The sequence below is a fragment of the Helianthus annuus genome, chromosome 11, assembly GCF_002127325.2.
Source record: "Helianthus annuus cultivar XRQ/B chromosome 11, HanXRQr2.0-SUNRISE, whole genome shotgun sequence".
Lineage (NCBI taxonomy): Eukaryota > Viridiplantae > Streptophyta > Magnoliopsida > Asterales > Asteraceae > Helianthus > Helianthus annuus.
The window spans coordinates 32,398,062-32,420,986 of NC_035443.2; the positions used below are offsets into that span (position 1 = coordinate 32,398,062).

The window sequence follows — 22,925 nt, forward strand, 5'->3', positions numbered from 1 at the left end:
ACGCTCTCCCCTTCGTATTCACAATTCACATTCACAAACCCTAATATACTGCATTTACGGAGTTTTTTGCTTCATATTTAGGCGGTATCTTTTTCTAATAGATTTTCTATTTGTGTTTCCGTAATCCCTGGAAACAAACCCTAGAACTCTTCCAGCGGCATTGCAATCAAGATCTGTTTATTGTTTCAAAGACAATCGTCCTTCAAATATTGAAGATCTATGGCATATTGTGGTGTTGCAAAGGACTATTGATCAATCAATCAACTAATCATACATCACCAAAAGTTCTCATTGTTATCAGCCTACAATCGACTGTTCGTAAGTTGTAATCAGGTTCATAATCGGTTTTTAAATTTAGGTTTTTTGTTCTTAGATTCTTTTTTTGGTTACTGTCATTTCATATGTTTAATTGTTGGTATGATTGTATAAAGAACACGATGATTTTTTAATCATATTTGATGTGTAATTAGTCTTATTTTTTTTTTTGAATTTGGATCTTTGATTTTAATGAATCTCATTCGATTAGATTGTTTTTAGGTTTAGATTTTGATCTATGGTTTTGAATTTGGGCGGAATTCATGAGAAATTGTGAAAACTGAATGTTTGAAAATGCTAATTTGATTTTGATTTTGCATTAATTTGGTTGTTATAGAAGTAGAAGTGTGGTTTACTCACTTTATTTGGGTGATTACTTTCGGTTGATTGTTTACCAAAAGTGGAAATATTAGGTTCATTTGTTGTTAGTGTGTTATGTGTAAATATTGTTTTTTTGTAGATAGATTGTTTTTGTTTTGCCTAAAGTGACCAAAAGTTTATGATATTATAGCTGCATTTTTTAGTTTGTTTACTATAATTATCACTGAACAGATTTTATGTTATTTTAGTTGAAGTAACTGCTAGCATTGGACATTGATGGGTGGTTTTGATGACCACGGTGGTTTAACATCTTGAAAACGGCTCCGAGATGGTTTTTTTTTTTTTTTTTTTTTTTTTTTGTAGATGGAGCTGGTGTTGGTAAAGGACGTACAATTGCAGTGCTGATTTGGGAGAATTGGCATCAAGGGATGAGAAAAGTATTGTAAGTTGTGTATCGTTGGATGTGTATGCTTGATGTTGTATGATTAAGACATTAAGTATTCGGTTGTTTTTATTTTATAGGGTGTTCACAAATATATTTTCTTTCACTTGTGGTTTGAAATTTGATTAATCCTTATGTGGGTTTTAAAGTTCATTTATTTATTGAGTTTCATCAATGATGATCACTAGGTCTATAGTTGAAGTTATAGGGTAATATACGCTAGAGTGTTTTATTTTTGTAACATACCAATTTTTATCATATAAATTATAAGGTTTGGTTAAATTTATTAACCACTAGTAACTAATAACTAGTTATATTTTTTCAACCCAAATAGTTTTAAACACTATTTTATAAAGTTGGTTGAAATATTATACCAATTAATTGGCCTATATATGGGTAACCTGTTTAATAAAATAAAAGTATATGAAAACTTATATTAGTAGACTAGTAATCTACGGGTAAGCTGACTATTAGAAATATGTTCATAGTCAGGCTTAGAAACCATATAATAATTATAAAAATACATTGTATTTTAAACCTACTCTGTTTTAATAAAAACTTGGTTCAAAATGTAGACAAAAATATTCTCGCTCTAATAACATAATTATTATTTATAAAACATCATATGTTAAAAGTTATACAAGCTAAATAAGTGGACCAGTTAAATTAATTATAATATAGGTATTAAAATAAAAATATATAAATTGAAAGTTTAAAACATTTTTCATGGACATGTTTCGTCCAATTAATATATATTAAATAATAATAATAATATAATTATAATAAAACCAAAAGAAATCCCATAAAGTAAAGATCCTGTCCCATCTTAATAATAATAAAATAATAACTCATATTCTATTTTCAAAATTCATGTATGTTTCGTATCCTTTATTTTGGGTCCCTATTATTTTTATAATAATAATCACAACTAGAAACAATAGATAAAATAATAATAAAAAAACACTAACACCTCATAGGTATACGTGTAGCAAAGCAAACTAAATGTAATAAATTGAGGGATACGTGTTCATCATATGTCTATCATACACCTACTCTAAAAATGATATAAATAGCCATACCCATCTTTCACTTTTAAATTGAGATAGCTTCTTTCTTTTTGGCAGAATCTCGCCCTCTCCCTCAATTCTTTACTTCTACAATTTTCCATCTCTCTCATTGTTATTCTTTTTATTTTTCTATAAAAATAATAATAATGCCCTGCTCGTTTTAAGTGTTTTAACTCCCAAATCATCGCTACCCTTTCCGATTGATCTGAGCCCATAACGCATGTCAAGGCTTTGCCCGACTAAGTTCGCTTGGGTTCTGTCTCGGGACTTCGGGACAAGGTTAAATTAAGGGTATTATACTTAACACGAATACATTATATATTTTTTTTTTAGCCCAAAGGTTATACTCAAAATTTATACCAGGAGTCCTTCTATTTGAACCCTAAAGTTACACAGTGGGTCCATTCCTTTTTCTCACCATTTTATTCTATTTTTGTAAGTTACCCAAAACTATTATTTATTATTTATTATTTCTATTTTGTAAACAAACTTTCATCAAAAGTCATGCCTATTATTTTATTTACCCAATAGAGAACCATAGTTGAGACACCCAAGTAATTCTGCACTAACCCTAAAATTTCCAGAACAATCAGAATCAGGATCAGGGCCCCTAAAACTCAGAGGGGGATAAACCCTAGCCAACGATTATCCTCATAACTAATTGTAAAATTCGAGAATTGAAAAACTGTCGACACAGCAAGCCTACATGCACGAAGGGCTACTCTATGAAAGTAGGGTGACCACTCGCGTAGCGCGACGCCTATAGGGGTACCCCCTCGCGCTACGCGACGGTGTCAAAATTCGGGTATAAATAGAGGGGGTTGGGACTTGAATTCTGTCTTCGGAACGACGTAAATCCGAGTTACGTAGATCAAGTTATCACAGAAACAGTCCAACACACACACACTAATATCAAATCGCTGCCGCAGAACAGGGTAATTACTCGATCGCTATTACGATTCAGTTTCCGGGATCAATATACCCAAAGAATGTCTAAGTGCTGCCCACATTGGGCTATGCTTTGTCGTTTGTCGGTAATCCGATAAATGAGTTGAAGCATTGTACTTTGTCGTTGTCGATAATTCGATAATGAGTTGAAGTACTATACTTTGTCGTTTGTCATTTTGATAAATGAGTTGAAGTATTGCACTTTGTCATTCATTGTGAGAATTTGATCTCGGGAAATTATCGTAACTGCTGTATTGATCATTAACCCGGTTTTGTGTGCATCCTTTCCTAAATTAGGATTATTAGTCTTAATACACTCACAATCAAAGTAGATGCTAATTCTCAGAAGAATCTGAACCATGAAGCTTGTTAATTCAAATACTGCATGCTGATTTGTGAGTCATTCCCCTTTTATAAACTCTTTTCTCACAGTTTGTGAGTCATTCTTCTTTTTATTAACTGTTTTACAATACTCCAAATCATTTTTCAGAGTTATAATTACAGTGATTAAGTTTATGTAATCACCAAATTACAGCCGGTATGTGGGGTATTGTGCACAGTATTGTTATTATTGTTTCCTTCACATTAGGTGAGCGAGCCTAATTGTGACATACGTCACTCATTGGGCCAGCCAATGGTGATATGACCACAGTCACAGAGCTGGTCTGTGACAAATACCTATTCTTGAAATGTTGGTTGATAATAAACATATGTAAAAACTCTTAATACTGTAAATTATAACAAATGAGTCGTTTTCAGTAAAATGAATGAACTCACTCAGTATTTCCCGCTGACAAAACCTTTTTAAAACGCGTTTCAGGTAATTACAATAGATTGGAGTAAGGATTGGATCCGACACTGAAGGACTTCAAGAAGTGGCTTATTTTCAAATTAAGAAATATTGTTTTTATTAAAAGCTACCTTTGTAAAACATGGAATTTATTCCATCTTTTTAAATAAAATCCGGTGTTTTTAAACTCTGATATTTTTCCTAACTCACGGTCCTGATGAAATTTCCGCTGCAATGTTTTTCAAAATAATCACCGGTACCACTGGACTGCTCACGGCACCGATTCCGGCCAGATGGGGTCGGGGGTCGTGACAGAAGGTGGTATCAGAGCTAAGCCACTGCTTTAAGCCTATAAGTGTTGTGATAATAATACTTAAACTTAAATAAAAGAGTTAGCAGATTAGTATTAACTGGTAGCACATTTGATAGCATTTAGACTTGAACATAAGATGCCTTAGTATAAGCTAAGCCACTGGTTTACACAATTAGGTGTTATAATAATATCTAAGTTTAAACGGAGAATTAGAAACTTAATATTATCTAGCACTCTAAATGATATTTAGACTCGAACTTAAGAATTTTGTCTTAATATAAATTTCAAAGATAAAATTTCTTATATAAGTATAAATAAGTATAATTGGTATTTCGTAAGAATAACGACTAGCAGGCAATAGCATTTAATTGCTATTTATTCTTGTTTATTAATATTATGTGGTCTAGAATAAGATATGTTATGGGAATACAAATTTTCTTGATTCTGGATAAAAGTCCTAATAAAAGAGACACTTTTAAAATTTTGAAAAAGATACTATTTATGGGAAATAGAAAATTTTCTCCGGCAAAACTGGGTATAGAGTAGCAGACTCTCCAACTTGTCCGGATATACTGAGATTACCTCTCCGGCGCGAACCGGGTAAGATGGGGTATATAAAATGTCAAACAAGTGATAAAATTTCCCTAAGTAAGTATCATGGCCTGATATCAGACTTGTTTTTGAAAATAAAGAATCTGTTAAATACATTAACCTTATAAAGGATATATATATTACAGCATGTGAAATATATGATTATATAGATATGTGTATCTATAAGAAATTTCAAAAGCCATAACAATTGATAATTAAGGATAAAGCACAAGTATATGTGTTAATAATAAATCTAGATTCCTTTATCAAGAATCTCTTACCTATATCGATATCAAACATTATTTTGTTTAATCATCTACCTCCTAACTCGAGCAACAATAATAAATGGAAACCCATTAAGTTGGGACACCATAAGAATTACCAATGCGTTACCATAAATTATTAACGCCATAAATTATGAACGCAAGTAAGAAGCATGTAAAGTTGTGCTAATGCACAAGAAAACACATAAAACTTAAATTATACGTCCACAGACGTCAAAGTTTATCACACACAACTTCCAAGGCAAGACCTTTGAAAAAAAAATATAAATTAGGCACGATGACACCAATATTAATTCCGTCGGTAAAAGTACTACTAATCAAAAAGCGGTATTTTGCCACCGGATCTTACAAACGATCAAAATCTCGTTAAGGTACATTGGAACAATATTTCACAAACATCAGTGCATAGACTAACCTGAGTCATAATTATTAGCACTACAAAAGAAGTCATATATTTTTTACAAATCCCCTATTTCATTTCACTTCATTTGACATTCTCTGATAATGTCATTTAACAAATAGTTATCACACGAAATTCCAGATAAGAAGTTCCTTCGTTGCAATTCTTACCTCTATGAATAAACTTTTGCTACTTCCCTTAATGATCATCATACAATGAGAATTTCTTTCATGGCGAATATTGATCTATATTATTTCTTGGTAAATCTACACGGTACACATGCACTGTTTGTTGTACATATGATTCCTTAGAATTATGAAGACCATAGGAAGGCTTCATTCCAAATTATTATTTTATCCAACCTCAAATATTATTTCGCTATACTTGATCTTTGCATTGTAAACCGCGTTTTGCAAAATGATTACTCTTTGATATTTAATCAATAAATTTCTTGAAAAACTCGATTTCCTTTTTAATGGTATACATGGTTTTGTTGTAACCATGTCAAAACTTTCTTGAATCCGTTTTGTTTAAACAAAGTCCAATCATTTTGAACTTGCTCACATTTCGTATTCAAATTCAAAGTCCCATATGATATTTTAAGCCATCATATTCAAATTCGAAATAATCCCAACAAGCACTTCAATTCTATTGAACCATAACATGCTTGTTTAGTCTTCGAATTCATCAAATCATCTCTTTGATCACGAGCACTTGTAACGACATTTTCACAAAAAAAAAAAATTTGAAGATTGCGTTAATCTAGGATTTAATTATTTAGTTATCTATATTGAATCCGCTTTGTTAATTTATTTTATAAAAGCAATCTTAACACAACTATGTGCTAAAATAATGATCCACCATTTCATGTCCTAAATTCCGTAGTCCTTACAACCAATCGAGCCTTTCGTGATATTTCTTACCTTATCATCATTAATCGAAAAACATTGTATAAACTTAATTGATTATATATAGAAACTTACAATATAGTATTTCTGTAATTAAAATTTTGTTAAAACCATTAAGGTAAAGAAATTATATTTTTACGTATAAAATTTTGTTTAAAGTATATTCTCATTTAAAGTTTATGCATTTATTATTAACAATTAATATCAATTTTATTATTAGTAATATTATTGGTATTATTATTTTTAGATACTAAAGTTATTATCAGGGGCATGTATTGAATAGCCTAGCCTTATTTAGACATGGACTGGCCACCTATGCTTAAACAAGGCAGCACTAACCAATATCCGCCATGATAATGACTAGTTAATGAAGTCATCATACTTATGTGGTAAAATTTAATTATATATAAAAATATTTTACTATGTACTAAAAAGAGAAGACATATTTTCAGAGGGACGAATAAAATTATATAAATAAATTATGTATCACATATTTTGTGGTAACTATGTACTATAACACTATAACAAGAAAATAACCATATAAGAATAAAGTAGTAGTCAGCGACTACATTAGGTTAGAAGAACATTGTAATACATAAAGAATAGCCACCACAACATTTGTAACTACATTTTTACAACGCTATATGATTTCAAAATAAAAATGAGTAATCACCTAGAATTGACCCAGTGTTATATAAAATATTTTACAAATACTTTTACCCCTTTTATTCACAATTTTCAAATAATTAGCGATTCTTTTACAAAATCATAATACTAAAATATTTGTAAATGTAATAACTTCGCTATAATATTTTGTAATCTATATTACATAATAAAAATAAGTTATTTTACATAGTATAATACAATACTAAAATAATATCTATTTGAAAGTAGTAACCATTTACATATACTAAAAATGCGTAACAAATAATATATATTACATTTGCTTTAGTAATATAATATAATAGCTGGTCATGCCAAAACAACTTGTTCTTATTATATTTCCATCTCTATGACATAGTATGAAAAATATAGTCATTAATAATATACTATCACATTATTTCACAATAACTTGGAACTTTAAACAATGATACACTAACTCTATTGTCCTTTGGTGTATCTTTGCAATTCACTCATCTCAACACGTTAATTTCTCATATCATAATTCAATATTTGACAAATCATTTTTATACTTTTATTTCCTTTTTGAACCCGTCAATTCTAAGTCTTCCTCAGATGTCAATCAAGTAAGATTTCTTTTGATAAAAGATTTTTATTGATTCCAAAGAGTCTTTCACATTTATTTTAAAATCTATTTATCATATATCTCTTGGCCTGAACCTAGTTACCTTGAAAACTATACCATTTCATCTCATTCGTTTGTCATCAAATTCCTACACTAATTCAGTTGAACCATTGAGTCCCATCTATTGTACAACTCATAGTCACCAAATTTGATATTTTGATTTGGTATCATTTACCTTAATATTATTCTTTTTAATCAAAAAGTAACATAACTCTAAAAGAAATATCATAGCCAAATCTCGAGGACGAGATTTAAAACAAGGTGGGGAGGATGTAACATACCAATTTTTATCATATAAATTATAAGGTTTGGTTAAATTTATTAACCACTAGTAACTAATAACTAGTTATATTTTTTCAACCCAAATAGTTTTAAACACTATTTTATAAAGTTGGTTGAAATATTATACCAATTAATTGGCCTATATATGGGTAACCTGTTTAACAAAATAAAAGTATATGAAAACTTATATTAGTAGACTAGTAATCTACGGGTAAGCTGACTATTAGAAATATGTTCATAGTCAGGCCTAGAAACCATATAATAATTATAAAAATACATTGTATTTTAAACCTACTCTGTTTTAATAAAAACTTGGTTCAAAATGTAGACAAAAATATTCTCGCTCTAATAACATAATTATTATTTATAAAACATCATATGTTAAAAGTTATACAAGCTAAATAAGTGGACCAGTTAAATTAATTATAATATAGGTATTAAAATAAAAATATATAAATTGAAAGTTTAAAACATTTTTCATGGACATGTTTCGTCCAATTAATATATATTAAATAATAATAATAATATAATTATAATAAAACCAAAAGAAATCCCATAAAGTAAAGATCCTGTCCCATCTTAATAATAATAAAATAATAAAATGTTTACTAGTTTCATATTCTATTTTCAAAATTCATGTATGTTTCGTATCCTTTATTTTGGGTCCCTATTATTTTTATAATAATAATCACAACTAGAAACAATAGATAAAATAATAATAAAAAAACACTAACACCTCATAGGTATACGTGTAGCAAAGCAAACTAAATGTAATAAATTGAGGGATACGTGTTCATCATATGTCTATCATACACCTACTCTAAAAATGATATAAATAGCCATACCCATCTTTCACTTTTAAATTGAGATAGCTTCTTTCTTTTTGGCAGAATCTCGCCCTCTCCCTCAATTCTTTACTTCTACAATTTTCCATCTCTCTCATTGTTATTCTTTTTATTTTTCTATAAAAATAATAATAATGCCCTGCTTGTTTTAAGTGTTTTAACTCCCAAATCATCGCTACCCTTTCCGATTGATCTGAGCCCATAACGCATGTCAAGGCTCTGCCCGACTAAGTTCGCTTGGGTTCTGTCTTGGGACTTCGGGACAAGGTTAAATTAAGGGTATTATAGTTAACACGAATATTATATATATATATTTTTTTTTTTAGCCCAAAGGTTATACTCAAAATTTATACCAGGAGTCCTTCTATTTGAACCCTAAAGTTACACAGTGGGTCCATTCCTTTTTCTCACCATTTTATTCTATTTTTGTAAGTTACCCAAAACTATTATTTATTATTTATTATTTCTATTTTGTAAACAAACTTTCATCAAAAGTCATGCCTATTATTTTATTTACCCAATAGAGAACCATAGTTGAGACACCCAAGTAATTCTGCACTAACCATAAAATTTCCAGAACAATCAGAATCAGGATCAGGGCCCCTAAAACTCAGAGGGGGATAAACCCTAGCCAACGATTATCCTCATAACTAATTGTAAAATTCGAGAATTGAAAAACTGTCGACACAGCAAGCCTACATGCACGAAGGGCTACTCTATGAAAGTAGGGTGACCACTCGCGTAGCGCGACGCCTATAGGGGTACCCCCTCGCGCTACGCGACGGTGTCAAAATTCGGGTATAAATAGAGGGGGTTGGGACTTGAATTCTGTCTTCGGAACGACGTAAATCCGAGTTACGTAGATCAAGTTATCACAGAAACAGTCCAACACACACACACTAATATCAAATCGCTGCCGCAGAACAGGGTAATTACTCGATCGCTATTACGATTCAGTTTCCGGGATCAATATACCCAAAGAATGTCTAAGTGCTGCCCACATTGGGCTATGCTTTGTCGTTTGTCGGTAATCCGATAAATGAGTTGAAGCATTGTACTTTGTCGTTGTCGATAATTCGATAATGAGTTGAAGTACTATACTTTGTCGTTTGTCATTTTGATAAATGAGTTGAAGTATTGCACTTTGTCATTCATTGTGAGAATTTGATCTCGGGAAATTATCGTAACTGCTGTATTGATCATTAACCCGGTTTTGTGTGCATCCTTTCCTAAATTAGGATTATTAGTCTTAATACACTCACAATCAAAGTAGATGCTAATTCTCAGAAGAATCTGAACCATGAAGCTTGTTAATTCAAATACTGCATGCTGATTTGTGAGTCATTCCCCTTTTATAAACTCTTTTCTCACAGTTTGTGAGTCATTCTTCTTTTTATTAACTGTTTTACAATACTCCAAATCATTTTTCAGAGTTATAATTACAGTGATTAAGTTTATGTAATCACCAAATTACAGCCGGTATGTGGGGTATTGTGCACAGTATTGTTATTATTGTTTCCTTCACATTAGGTGAGCGAGCCTAATTGTGACATACGTCACTCATTGGGCCAGCCAATGGTGATATGACCACAGTCACAGAGCTGGTCTGTGACAAATACCTATTCTTGAAATGTTGGTTGATAATAAACATATGTAAAAACTCTTAATACTGTAAATTATAACAAATGAGTCGTTTTTAGTAAAATGAATGAACTCACTCAGTATTTCCCGCTGACAAAACCTTTTTAAAACGCGTTTCAGGTAATTACAATAGATTGGAGTAAGGATTGGATCCGACACTGAAGGACTTCAAGAAGTGGCTTATTTTCAAATTAAGAAATATTGTTTTTATTAAAAGCTACCTTTGTAAAACATGGAATTTATTCCATCTTTTTAAATAAAATCCGGTGTTTTTAAACTCTGATATTTTTCCTAACTCACGGTCCTGATGAAATTTCCGCTGCAATGTTTTTCAAAATAATCACCGGTACCACTGGACTGCTCACGGCACCGATTCCGGCCAGATGGGGTCTGGGGTCGTGACAATTTTCATTAAGTTCATCTACATCTTAGTTATGTCTGGTTTATTTAGCAGCTCTTAAACATTGGAGATGTCTTTTACTCCAAAAGACTATAACTAGACAATCTAGACCTCACATACAATTTTTTAGGAACACACTCTTCTACTAAATTCAAAATTGTGTGATTATAAGCACTCCAGTCACTTGCTGCAGTCATAATTGGTGCACTTGAAGAAGTTAGGAAGAGAATATAGTGTGAGATAAGTAGTAGTTTATGGTATTTGGAAGAAAAAAATAGTCAGCAAGAGACACTAATTGAGAAACCGATGGTTTAGCTATGTTTTCTATAAGAAGTTTTAGGGTTTGGTTATGCTTATATGTGTAGAAAAAATCGAACCAAACCGCCATAAAACCAACCCTTTATATTTTTCTATATATATTACGTTTGAGAAGTTTTGTTACAACTTTTATAAATATTATACTATTTGCCTATTCACTGTTCACCCTCACTTTGTAACTCGATCATACATATAAATATTTTAAAACAATGACTATGCTGACTGCAAAAGTCAAAGTCATTTGTTGGTCTAAAGGGTTAAAGGGTTGATTTGTACATCAAAGCATTCCAATTTTCTTTAATTGTATGTAACTAATATATATCCACATTAATAATTTGCAATGGGAAAATATTTTGGGCAAAAAAAGTATATGTAATTTGAACCCAAAAGTGGATTATATCTTTTAGGCGGGGTGTGTTGTAACGTTTTGAATATTTTAACTAAATGCATTTCTATGTAGATTCTATATTCAAGAACTGACTCATTTTATTTTTTAAAAATCATATTTTCTTTGTTTTTCGACAGGTAACAGGCATGAGATTGATAAATCAATTAAGTTTCCACTGGTAGTGAACACATGCCCCTTCTTAGACGCTGTTAAACATGATTGGTGGCCATCAATGGTGGATTATCTTCCATTTATGCGGATTTGGAAGGTTGTTCCCCTGTGAGCTACTTAGATGTGATAGTACTAGTAAGGTTCTTAAAACCAATGATATTTGACAATGATTTATCTGTGTGCTACCAACGAAAGTACAATTGACACCTTATCATGTATGGGGTAACAACACATAACAACAACAATAATAATAATGCCTTCTTTTTTATTTTGTTTGAAAACTATTAATTGCATTGTATATTGTGACCGGTAAGATTCATATAGGTAGCAATGGACTGACTCATTTTATTTTTTTAGTAATCATATTTTTCTCTGTTTTTCGACAGGTAACAGACATGAGATTGATAAATCAATTAAGTTTCAACTGGTAGTGAACACATGCCCCTTCTTAGACATTGTTAGAACATGATGGGTGGCCATCAAGGCATCAATGGTGGATTATCTTCCATTTATGCAGATTTGGAAGGTTGTTCCCCTGTGAGCTACTTAGATGTGATGGTACCAGTGAGGTTCTTAAAACCAATGATATTTGACAATGATTTATTCGTGTGCTATCAATGAAAGTACAATTGTCACGTTAATCATGTATGGGGTAACAACATATAACAACAACAACAACAATAGTAGTAGTAATAATAATAATAATAATAATAATAATAATAATAATAGTAATAATAATAATAATAATAATGCCCTCTTTTTTTATTTTGTTTGAAAACTATTAATTGTATTGTATATTGTGACTGGTAAGATTCATATAGGTAGCAATGGAGGCTGGAGCTGTTGCTACCATGAGTAACGTCAAAGCCCCAAGATTGGTCATGCTTTATACTGAATGCACAATTCTTGCTGGCAATCAAGCCTTAGCATTGCCACTACAATGGGTCTCATGGAACCTTCCAATGTTAGCTCAACATAATCAATGGGAAAGTGGACTAAATGAAGAGAAAATCAATGTCAGCCTAAATTTAGGAAAATTGTTGTACCCATCAACAGATATGGTCCTTATCATCTAAAAAATAACTAAAATGTTGGTGACATGCATTACACATTATATTTCAAATGCTTTTTATTGCATATTGTTGCTATGCACAGTTAGATATCCAACTATTACATTGCTAATGAAGTTTATCAGGCGTTGAGGGGACTATGATGACTAAACGTGATTTGCCGCTCATACTCTGTGACTTTGGAAATGCAAAGGTTCTGGTAATTTTTTTAAAAAAATATATAGATTTCAATACACAAATACCATTCATCATTTGATGAGCATTGATTTTTTTATTATTTCAGTTTTGAGTTGATTCTTACTTGATCTAGATTTTGGTGGGTCCTTATGAACGGACTAAAGATGGTTTTAAGATCCTACCAGCAACTACTTTTGGATTCAGTTACACCAGATCTTGGCGGGTCTGCGGGTCCTTATGAATGGATTATGTTGTTGTCTATTATATATAGTTGATTTCATCGAATGTATTTTGGTGGTTATTGATTAAATGATTGTAAAAGTTTAGAATGGCAATGGTGTGATCATGAACAAAATAGTGACTCCATGATCAGGCTCTCATTGTTTGATAAGCCCATCTATTCGTCTTCCGATGCTCCAGCTCCTTGCCATGGTGGAAGATAGCGATGGTGATGAAGAACCAGGATCGGTGATACAGTGGAGGCAATATAAGCTTTGGCAAAGGGCTCAAGAGTTGGATATCGCAAACCCTAAATCTAAGGCAATCCTTGCACTTTGACGATTAATCTGTGCAAAGACAATGGATCAAACATTCAAGATCAAGGTTAGACTCTTCTTCTCTGTAGTTTTTCTTCTTCTTCTTCTTCAGATTTTGATTCTAACTTCAATTTCCAAATCTGAAATTAGGGTTTATATTTAAACAGTGTCGATTTGTTAACAAATCAAATGGTTTTATCAATGGGTTTCTAGATAATCTCCTCCAACTACGATTGTTTGGTGCGGATTTCTCGCAATCAGAGGTACAGCTTACCGGAGAAGACGATTTTCGGCGAACCTATTCTCATCTTCATGTTTCCCCTATGAACAGAATAGTGGCCCCCAAAGTAAGATTTAACAGTTAACCAAGTCTAATCCTATTTTTGTTCTATCTATTACCGGCTATTGATGTTTACACTGATGATTTAGGTTTCAGTTCGTTAGGATTACAATGGAGATTTGTAGGCTGAAATTTTGCTAACGTTTCCAGGTTTGTTACGGTTTTAAGACGAACTTTAAATCATGTAATCGTTTATCTATGATCATGTTCATTTTCTGCATAATTTTGGATTAAACACCTAATTGTGTTCATTTATGACTAGGGGTTTAGATGATGAATTTGAATTTTGAAGGCTTTTAACGCTTTTAATACAATCTTCTCAGCACAACTTCGAAATCAACATCGAAATGTGTTGATTTACATGTGGACTTCAGTTATTTCAGGTTGATTATCATGATTTAGGTTCTAATTTCACATTTATTCGATGTTGATTCCGTAATGTAGGGTTGACATGATGATAGTATACCATTTCTATACTTCATTTATGATTTAACTTGCTTTTTAACAAGGTTATGTGTGTGTTTAGCAGGGAGGCAAGCAGATGCAACACACAATTTAACTTGCTTTTTAACTTGGAAAGTTGGTGTGAGTTCCATCTGACCATAATGCCTACACATATAGGTCTGTCCTTGAATATTGGTTAGTCTCTTAAATTGCCTGTTTACATACAATCATGATGTAGGAGAAAGTTGTTACCAAGGTTGTAACAAGTTTTTGTTGAAAATTTGTTCAGCTGATGTAATTGCATGACATGTTGATTTACAGATACGTCTTCAATTGCATTCATTGAGTCACTGATGATTAGGAGGTGATTATTTTGGTTGTTGAGAGATCGATGAAGAAAGACGAAACACACGAATAATGTTAGGTGGTTTCTTGAGGGTCTTAGTTTGGCACCTCTTTAGAGTCTTGATTTAGAATCATTGTATTTTGGGGTTGAGTAGAGACATAACTCTTGTTCTTTTATTCTATGGTTATTTGTCAATTTGTGTGCCACCGCTAAAGCCTACCACCGCCGCAAGTGTGAGAGACGTCTCTGAGGTTATAAGCTTTTGCCTTATTTGTCGGGTAAGTCTCTTTCTTTCTTCTTTGATTCGATGTGTTTTCTTTTTCCGAGTTTAAAAAGCTCCAATTTTTATACTAAAACTTGACCTTTTGAGGTCTGATTGACTTATTTCAACCTCAAAACTCGGTAGCTACATTTAGCTTATAACAATCCTAAAATAAACCGACACTCTCCTGAAAATTTTCCGACACCTAAAATTATTTAAATACACCCCGTACGCGAAAACAGGGCCCGAATACCTTAATTTTTATGAAAATTAAATAAAAACCATTTTTATTAGTCGCTCGTGGGCCGCGTAGAAGTAAGCATAAGCTTACGCGGGCCGCGACAGCTCCAATCTCAGGCGAGCCCCTAGGCTGCCACGTGTCGGACTCGTGTTAAGGCTACATGTTGACGTAGCAAGGCTACGGCCTAGGCTACAAGCCCTCGCGGGCCGCGTAGACCTAAGCCGAAGCTTACGCGGGCCGCGACAAAACCCAACTCAAGCCCTATATATAGCAGACATCGGCAAAACAAACGAAATCGCTCACGTTCTTTTCTTTCTCTCAATTTTCACATAGTAGGCAATATACTCGGGTATAATACCCCCTAAATAACGAAGTTCTGCTCCGTTGTAAGTATCATAACCCCTGGATACGTATTAGATACTCTGCACGATTGATCTAGGGTTCCGTAACGGCTGTCGTGGTTCTGCCCGACGTAGTCGTTGGAATGCCGTCTCGGGGAGGGTATTACTAATGTTAAAATGGGTTATTATACTAACGCGTGTGCATTTGTGTAATTTATAGATTGTCACCAGGAAACCCTAAAGGATAATCTAAGACAGCAATGTGAGTAATCTTCTTTTTGTAAATTGTTTTTACAAAACCTCACACGATTAATTATGTATTAAACAGTTATTGAGTATTTGTATGATACAAATTATCGTCGGTATGTTGGGGTTTTGTATACAAAATTTGTTACTGCCTTGCGAGAATTAACATTTCCACAAGTCGGGTTGACAGTACCGTGGGTGGTAATTGATATGACTTGGAAATAAATGTAATTGCGAGACCGCCCTCAATACTGTACAATGGTTTTTATTTAAACTTGATTAAACCGGGATTCACTCACCAATATTTCCCACTGACAAAATATTTTTAAACGCTTTTCAGGTAACAATATGTGAAAGCCAAGTAGAAGCCAGCTGGACAGCACTGAAGGTTTGGAAAAATGGCAATAAAGTTACCTAAAATAAATAGATGTTTTTTTAAATAAAAATAGGATTTATTCCTATGAAAATGTGTGTACTTAAAACTTGGGTTTTATCCCATGTGTTTAATATTATGAAAGCATGGTATTTTACTCTGATAAAATATTTCCTAACTACAATCCTGATGTACTTTCCGCTGCCAAAATAGACAAACACCAAATACCACCAAAACTGGTTGCGGCCGCCCGTTCCCGGAACTGTTAGGGGACGGGGGTTGCGACAGAAGGTGGTATCAAAGCTAAGCCACTGATTCAGCCACAAAAGTGTTCTGCTGAAACCAAAATTCAATCTGTCAGGAGATAAATTACGGAACTACGTGCATAATTGTATTTTATTGTTATGTGTTATTTGACTATTTGTTAGTTTACAGTATGAGCGACCAAGGACCATCTGACGCGTACCGTCAATTGTCTGGTTCGCCTAAAAGCGAAGGTGCCTCTTCTCAGCCTGCTCTCTCGGGGTACTCTACTGATACTGAAGGAGGAATATTCGTGTTTAAGGCTCAGTCAGAAGAGCCATTCCCTCAGAAAAAGAGAGGATGGTTCAGTAGGGGAGCACCTGAGTGTAGGAAACGTATGAAAAAGTTACAAGAACAGAGAGCACTAGCAGCAGCCAAAAGAGAAACCGATGCCCATGCCCACGGCATGATTAATAGGGGTTTAGCTAATTTCCATATCTTAGCAACCACTGCAGCCGACCCTAACCTGGAACAAATGATAGCACCCCAACCACAACCACCATTTCCCGACCAACCAATGGAAATAGAGAACCCTGAAAATCAAGTAGAAATGCATGATTTCAACCCGGGGGAGATACCTAGGGTACCCGCACCTAATCCCTTAGACCCAAATTACGACCCATGGTGGGATGACAATAGGGACTATGTGCAACGTTACCACATGCCAGAAGATGTGTCTATGCCGAACCTTGGAGCATACCTAGGTTTGGACCCTCTAGATCCCTATTACAATAACGATGTATACATTAGGGAGATTTTAGAGAATCCTTACCCGTTTCAGGCACCCACACCCCCATACCAGGAACCCGCACCCCAGATTCCGAACCCAGTCCTAGAACCTACACCCCCAATGAGTGCAGAAAACGTACAAGAACTCAGGACATTTGGTGAAGAAATCTTAAAGAGTAGTGAAAGGATGAGACATGTGGGAGAGCGACTCGTCTGGAAGTACGACGAGCGCAATATGGATTTCTGGATGAATCTATATCCATGAATGTGATGGTGGAGATGGTAGTACTAATAATATAATAATAATATAATAATAAATATGTGTGTATGTGTATGAAAAAAAACTACGGATGCCTACTACAAGTAGTGGAGTTTTAAATTTCAATCGGTATTGTAATTTTAATTTCCAGTATCGATTGGTACTAGATGCATATTATATAAAAATAGAGTAAAGTCGCAATGATCGACGCTTTTGACAAAAAAAAATGCGTGTCATGTGATCGGCTATATTAAATATTATTTTGTGATATTAATACGTGGAAAATGTTTAAAATTCAGATGGACAACGAAGTGAACCAGGAAAACCTGAATAATGAAAACATGAATGACAACAACCCGAATAACGATAATCTGAATAATGAGAATCCGAACAACAATAACAATGGAAACCAAGTGGATAATAGTGCCATCTAACACATATTAGCACAAGGAATTATAGATGCAATGCCATTTTTTATTCAAACTGTTAAGGAAACTGATAATAAAACTAAGCATAGTAGTAAGCGACCAACTGAATCTGAGCACAACATAAACAATGGACCCGTACTTCAAGTGCCCATTCCCAAAAGAAGAAGAACCATATCTTATGGTTGTTCTTACAAAGAATTCTGGTCCTACAAACCAATAGAATTCTCGGGCAATGAAGGACTCATTGCAGCTCTACGTTGGATAGAAAAGACTGAGGCAGTCTTAAAAATAAGCAAGTGTGCGGAAGAGGACAAGATAATGTTTGCCTCCAATCTATTTAAGAACTCAGCATTAGAATGGTGGAACACTATCCTCCAGTCTAGGGGAAGTGATAGGGTTTATAACATGGAATGGGAGGAATTTAAAAATATGGTAGAAAGGAAATTCTTCCCTCCCAATGAAAAAGAACAGATAGCAAATAAGTTCCTAAATCTTAGGATGACTGGAGTAGATGTTAAGGGTTATACTACTACATTCTTTGAATATGCTAGAATAGTACCAACCCTTGCATCACCTGAACCACTATTAATCTCCCGATACATCTGGGGATTAATCGGGGAGATTGGGCATGTAGTCAAGGCAGCTATACCCCAAACTATAGAAGAAGCTGTAGAACTAGCCAATACCTTGACAGATGAGTTATTGCGTACACGAGAAGAAGACCAGAGAAGGAACCTAGCTCAAAGGCTTACCCAGGAATTCTGCTATGGAAATTCTAACCGTAGGAATATAGGTTCTACCTCTGCGCCCTACTGTAAGGATTGCAAGAAGAAGCATTCGGGAAAATGCTCAACTCACTGCAATTTCTGTAAGTTACCAGGGCATAAGGAAGAAGACTGCAGGAGGAAATCTAGTAATGGACTGTGCTTCAACTGTGGAGAAAAAGGTTACATCAAGCCAAATTGTCCGAAACTAGCTCCAGCCGCAAACAACAAGAACATTAAAAATGCTAGAGCATTTGTTCTGACGGCAAATGAAGCCAAGATAATTCCGGACCTGATAGCCGGTACGTTTTCAGTTAATGATGTTTTTGCTAAAGTATTATTTGACTCTGGTGCAAACCAAAGTTTTATTAATACTTCGTTTTAGAAAATTCTCAATCAACCATTAACTATAACTAAACTCTCACAAGAATGTCTAGTAGAGACAGCAAATGGAGAAGCTGTTAGGATTTCTGAAATCTTGCAGGGAGCAAGAATAGAAATTTTAAATCAAAAATTTATTGCAAACCTTTACCCAATGAATCTGGCAGGATTTGATGTTGTATTAGGAATGGATTGGTTAATAGCCAATAAAGCCAGTATTTTATGTGATCAAAAGTCAATTCAAGTAAATTCACCAAAAGGTGAAAAGATCACAATTAAAGGAAATAAGTCATCTAGATGGGTTATTGGATTTTATCACCTCTAACTATTGGTTATTGGCCGCTGTCACCCCCAACTATCACTATGGCGTCCGCCACCCCCAACTTAACACTTAGTATGTTCTGTCACCATGTCGTTAACTGACCATTAACTTTTGATTCTGTTACTATACTTTTTGGGGTGTCTAAATATCCCCAAAACCTTTCTAAGATCTTTATGACACCCCCAAAAGTATAATAACATGATCAAAAGTTAGTTATCAGTTAACGACGTGGTGACAGAACACACTGAGTGTTAAGTTGGGGGTGACGAGCGTCAAAGTGATAGTTGAGGGTGGCAGCGGCCAGTAGCCAATAGTTGGAGGTGATAAAATCCAATAACCCCATCTAGATCCACTAAATTCATCTCTGTGATGAAAACTGCAAGTTGTATAAGAAAATGATCTATAGTGTATTTGATTTCTATGATCACTAACACTAAAGGAAAAGAACTAAAGGATATTCCAGTAGTATCCCAGTTTTCAGATGTCTTTCCAGAAGAGTTGCCAGGACTACCACCAGACAGGGAAGTTGAATTCAGAATTCACCTACTACTAGGGACAGCACCAATTGCCAAAGCACCTTACCGTTTGGCACCCGTACAAATGCAAGAACTGAAGAAACAATTAGACGAATTGTTGGAGAAAGGATTCATACAACCAAGTTCATCGGCGTGGGGAGCGCCGATTTTATTCGTCAAAAAGAAAGACGGATCAATGCGTATGTGCATTGACTGCCGTGAATTGAACAAGGTCACAATTAAGAATCGGTACCCATTACCGAGAATCGATGATCTGTTCGATCAACTGCAAGGAGCTCGATTTTTCTCTAAAATCGATTTAAGGTCAGGATATCATCAATTAAAGGTACAGGAAGAGGACATTTCTAAAACCGCATTTAGAACATCGTATGGCCATTATGAATTTACTGTCATGCCATTTGGTTTAACCAATGCCCCAGCCGCATTTATGGACATGATGAACCGAATATGTAAGCCCTATTTGGATAAATTCATAATTGTTTTTATTGATGATATTCTCATCTATTCTAAAAGTAAGGAGGATCATGCAAAGTATTTGCACGCAGTTTTAAGTTTATTAAGAAAGGAAAAGCTTTATGCTAAGGTTTCAAAGTGCGAATTTTGGTTAGAACAGGTACAGTTTCTTGGACATTTAGTCAATCATGAAGGAATTCTTGTGGATCCCACAAAGATCGAGGCGATTACTAAATGGAAAACCCCTGAATCACCAACCGAGGTTAGAAGTTTCTTAGGATTGGCCGGTTACTATAGAAGATTTATTGTCACACCCCGATTTCCACGTGTATCACCGGTGGGCCCGGTGGGAGATTATCGTGACGTAGTTGGCAACAATATAGTCAAACCACAATATATAAATGCACAGCAGAAGCATAAAGATAAATATAATCCAACCATTGATTGTAATATCGAATGTATCACATATAGTTGAATAGTATCCACAGGAGGATCAAAATAATAAAAAAGTATTGTTCAACAGACAAGGCATCAAAGCTTGCGAGACTTCTTAAGATGCTAAGGAGCTATTGCCAGCCGATTACGTGTAGTACCTGCACTTAATCTTTTTGGGAAAATACGTTAGTTTACACTGGTAAATACATTCAACCGACACTTTTGTAAAATGTTTATTAAAATTGATTTGAATGCACAAGGCACAAATTCTTTTATAACTTGGGAGAATTATTTAATAGTATAATCTTGTGAGCGAATTACATGTTCCTTCTTTGCGTTCAGTAGCCCGGATCTAGTCCGGGTTAAAGATCAATAGACACACCACTTTGCGTAAAACCGCGATGGGTAAACCAACGGCTACGTCTTTTATTATTATAGACATAATGCCGGGTGTACGCCTACACCCGGATGTCGAGGTCGTGGCCATTTCGTAAAATGATGCCTAGGATATCCGGGACATGGTCATTAACCCCCCAAAGGCTTTTAAGTAACAAGACTGTTTAAACGAGCCGATCAAATTATTCAATTAACCACCAAACGATGGAAGATTTGATGCTCGATCAAGCGGTATTTTATATATACCGTAACCCAAGCCCGTAATACGGAAAATAAGTTAAAAGTATTTACCTTTGCAAGTATTGTCCTTAATTGATTAAATCACAGATATCTTTTACTGGGGCTCCTATCTAGAACGAAGGTTTTAAAATAACCTATTAGAATCCTAACGGGTCTTTATATTAGCCGTAGCCTAGACCGGTCAGTTTCAAGGGATAGATACGGTTTAATCGCGTGAAAGGCGAAAACCGAGAATGGAATGTGATTCTGACCCAACAAGTTCGAAGACTTGTTTTATATGGGTTTAATATTCACACTCTGGATTTTGGGGTCAAAATAATATGGTTTGACCCGTATCGGCTAATTTATGTAAACTAGTTACATAAGCCGCACCGTGCGCGCAATAGGCGCAACGGGTAACCGTAAGAGTCCTACACTTGTTTCCTAAGTCAATATGCCTTAAAGAGGTTGGCATCAGTAGGATACCTTCCGTGATGCCCGTAACGAGTTTAAGTTTATTATACGCCCCGTAAGGGTTTTCCGATCATTTTAAGGACTTTTAAAGAGGGTTTTAGAGTTCTACAGGAAATCTGAGTTTCCCGTTCAGTTTATAAAGTCCAAAATACTTTATTTATTATTTAAAATCAGTAGCAACTGGAATCGGGTCAAAAGACCTTGTAGAACTCAAGTTTTGGCCGAAAAGGGTATATTCGGTATTTACCGAACCGTAGCCATAACCGCAGGTTATGAGCAGGTTAAAATTAATTAAAAATCCTTAAAAATCCCAAAATATTATTTTACAACAGTGAGTAAAAGGTTTGGTGACGAAATCTTGGTTTAGGTAGGCGTTATGCTAATCGCGCCGTTTATTACAAAAGTTTCTTTTATTTGCGCTATTTAGCATAACTCCCATTCTGGACCTCGGATTGGCGTGAAACTTTAGGGACATGCTTAGAATTTAGTAAGCAAGGTTATGGTCCCTTCACGTGTCCGAAATACTCGTTTTATTTTAAAAAGGGCGTTATGGTCAACTTTTAAGTAATTAACGGAAATGCGTAAAAGACTCGGACAAACAACGAACCGGTCACATAGGGTGATACCATCACGTGACCTGGTCCTAAGAGAGTCCTAAGGCATATCTACATAGCACTAAAACGGGTCAGAACTGAAGTCAAAGCAAAAGTCAAACTTTTGCGACATTCGGCTCCGAACCGGGTCAATATATCAAATGGCCGAATCAAACGAGTTTAGACAAGTTTATATACTTAATATCATGTTTTATAAGTATTCAAACAGGTTTCATATCATCTGTATTACAGATTATGCAAGAATCGCAAAAATGGCTTTCTGTTGACTTTTTAAGTATACGTTTGACTCGACATTTGAACTAGTTAGAGTGGTGATCAGGGGGAACCCTTTTAGAGGTTTATTACCCACATAAATACCAACACATAACTACTTTTGATTCGACAATTTACTGGACCATTCGTGATTTATCGCAAAGTCAATCGTTAGTTACGACGGATTGACTTTTAAGCTAAACTAAGCAAAAACAAGGCCATAGAAGGTTTGGCATACTTACAGAGACTTAGAG

General features: G+C 34.3%; 1 long non-coding RNA gene across 16 annotated transcripts; it reads left to right on the forward strand.

Moving 5' to 3' along the window:
- Window positions 1-2,177: 2,177 nt before the first annotated feature.
- Window positions 2,178-17,421, forward strand: LOC110889982. 16 transcript variants are annotated; one of them, XR_004872328.1, is made up of 10 exons: window positions 8,828-10,148; window positions 10,574-11,827; window positions 12,117-12,999; window positions 13,084-13,580; window positions 13,727-13,860; window positions 13,943-14,003; window positions 14,116-14,236; window positions 14,383-14,492; window positions 14,619-14,921; window positions 16,074-17,421. It is a non-coding gene; the product is annotated as an uncharacterized LOC110889982 (long non-coding RNA). The 16 variants fall into 16 exon arrangements; XR_004872333.1 differs by lacking the exons at window positions 14,116-14,236; window positions 16,074-17,421 and adding an exon at window positions 15,708-15,751 and having other exon boundaries at window positions 12,117-12,820; window positions 12,926-12,993; XR_004872331.1 differs by lacking the exon at window positions 8,828-10,148 and adding an exon at window positions 2,178-2,436 and having other exon boundaries at window positions 11,697-11,827; window positions 12,117-13,580.
- The last annotated feature ends 5,504 nt before the right edge of the window (window positions 17,422-22,925 follow it).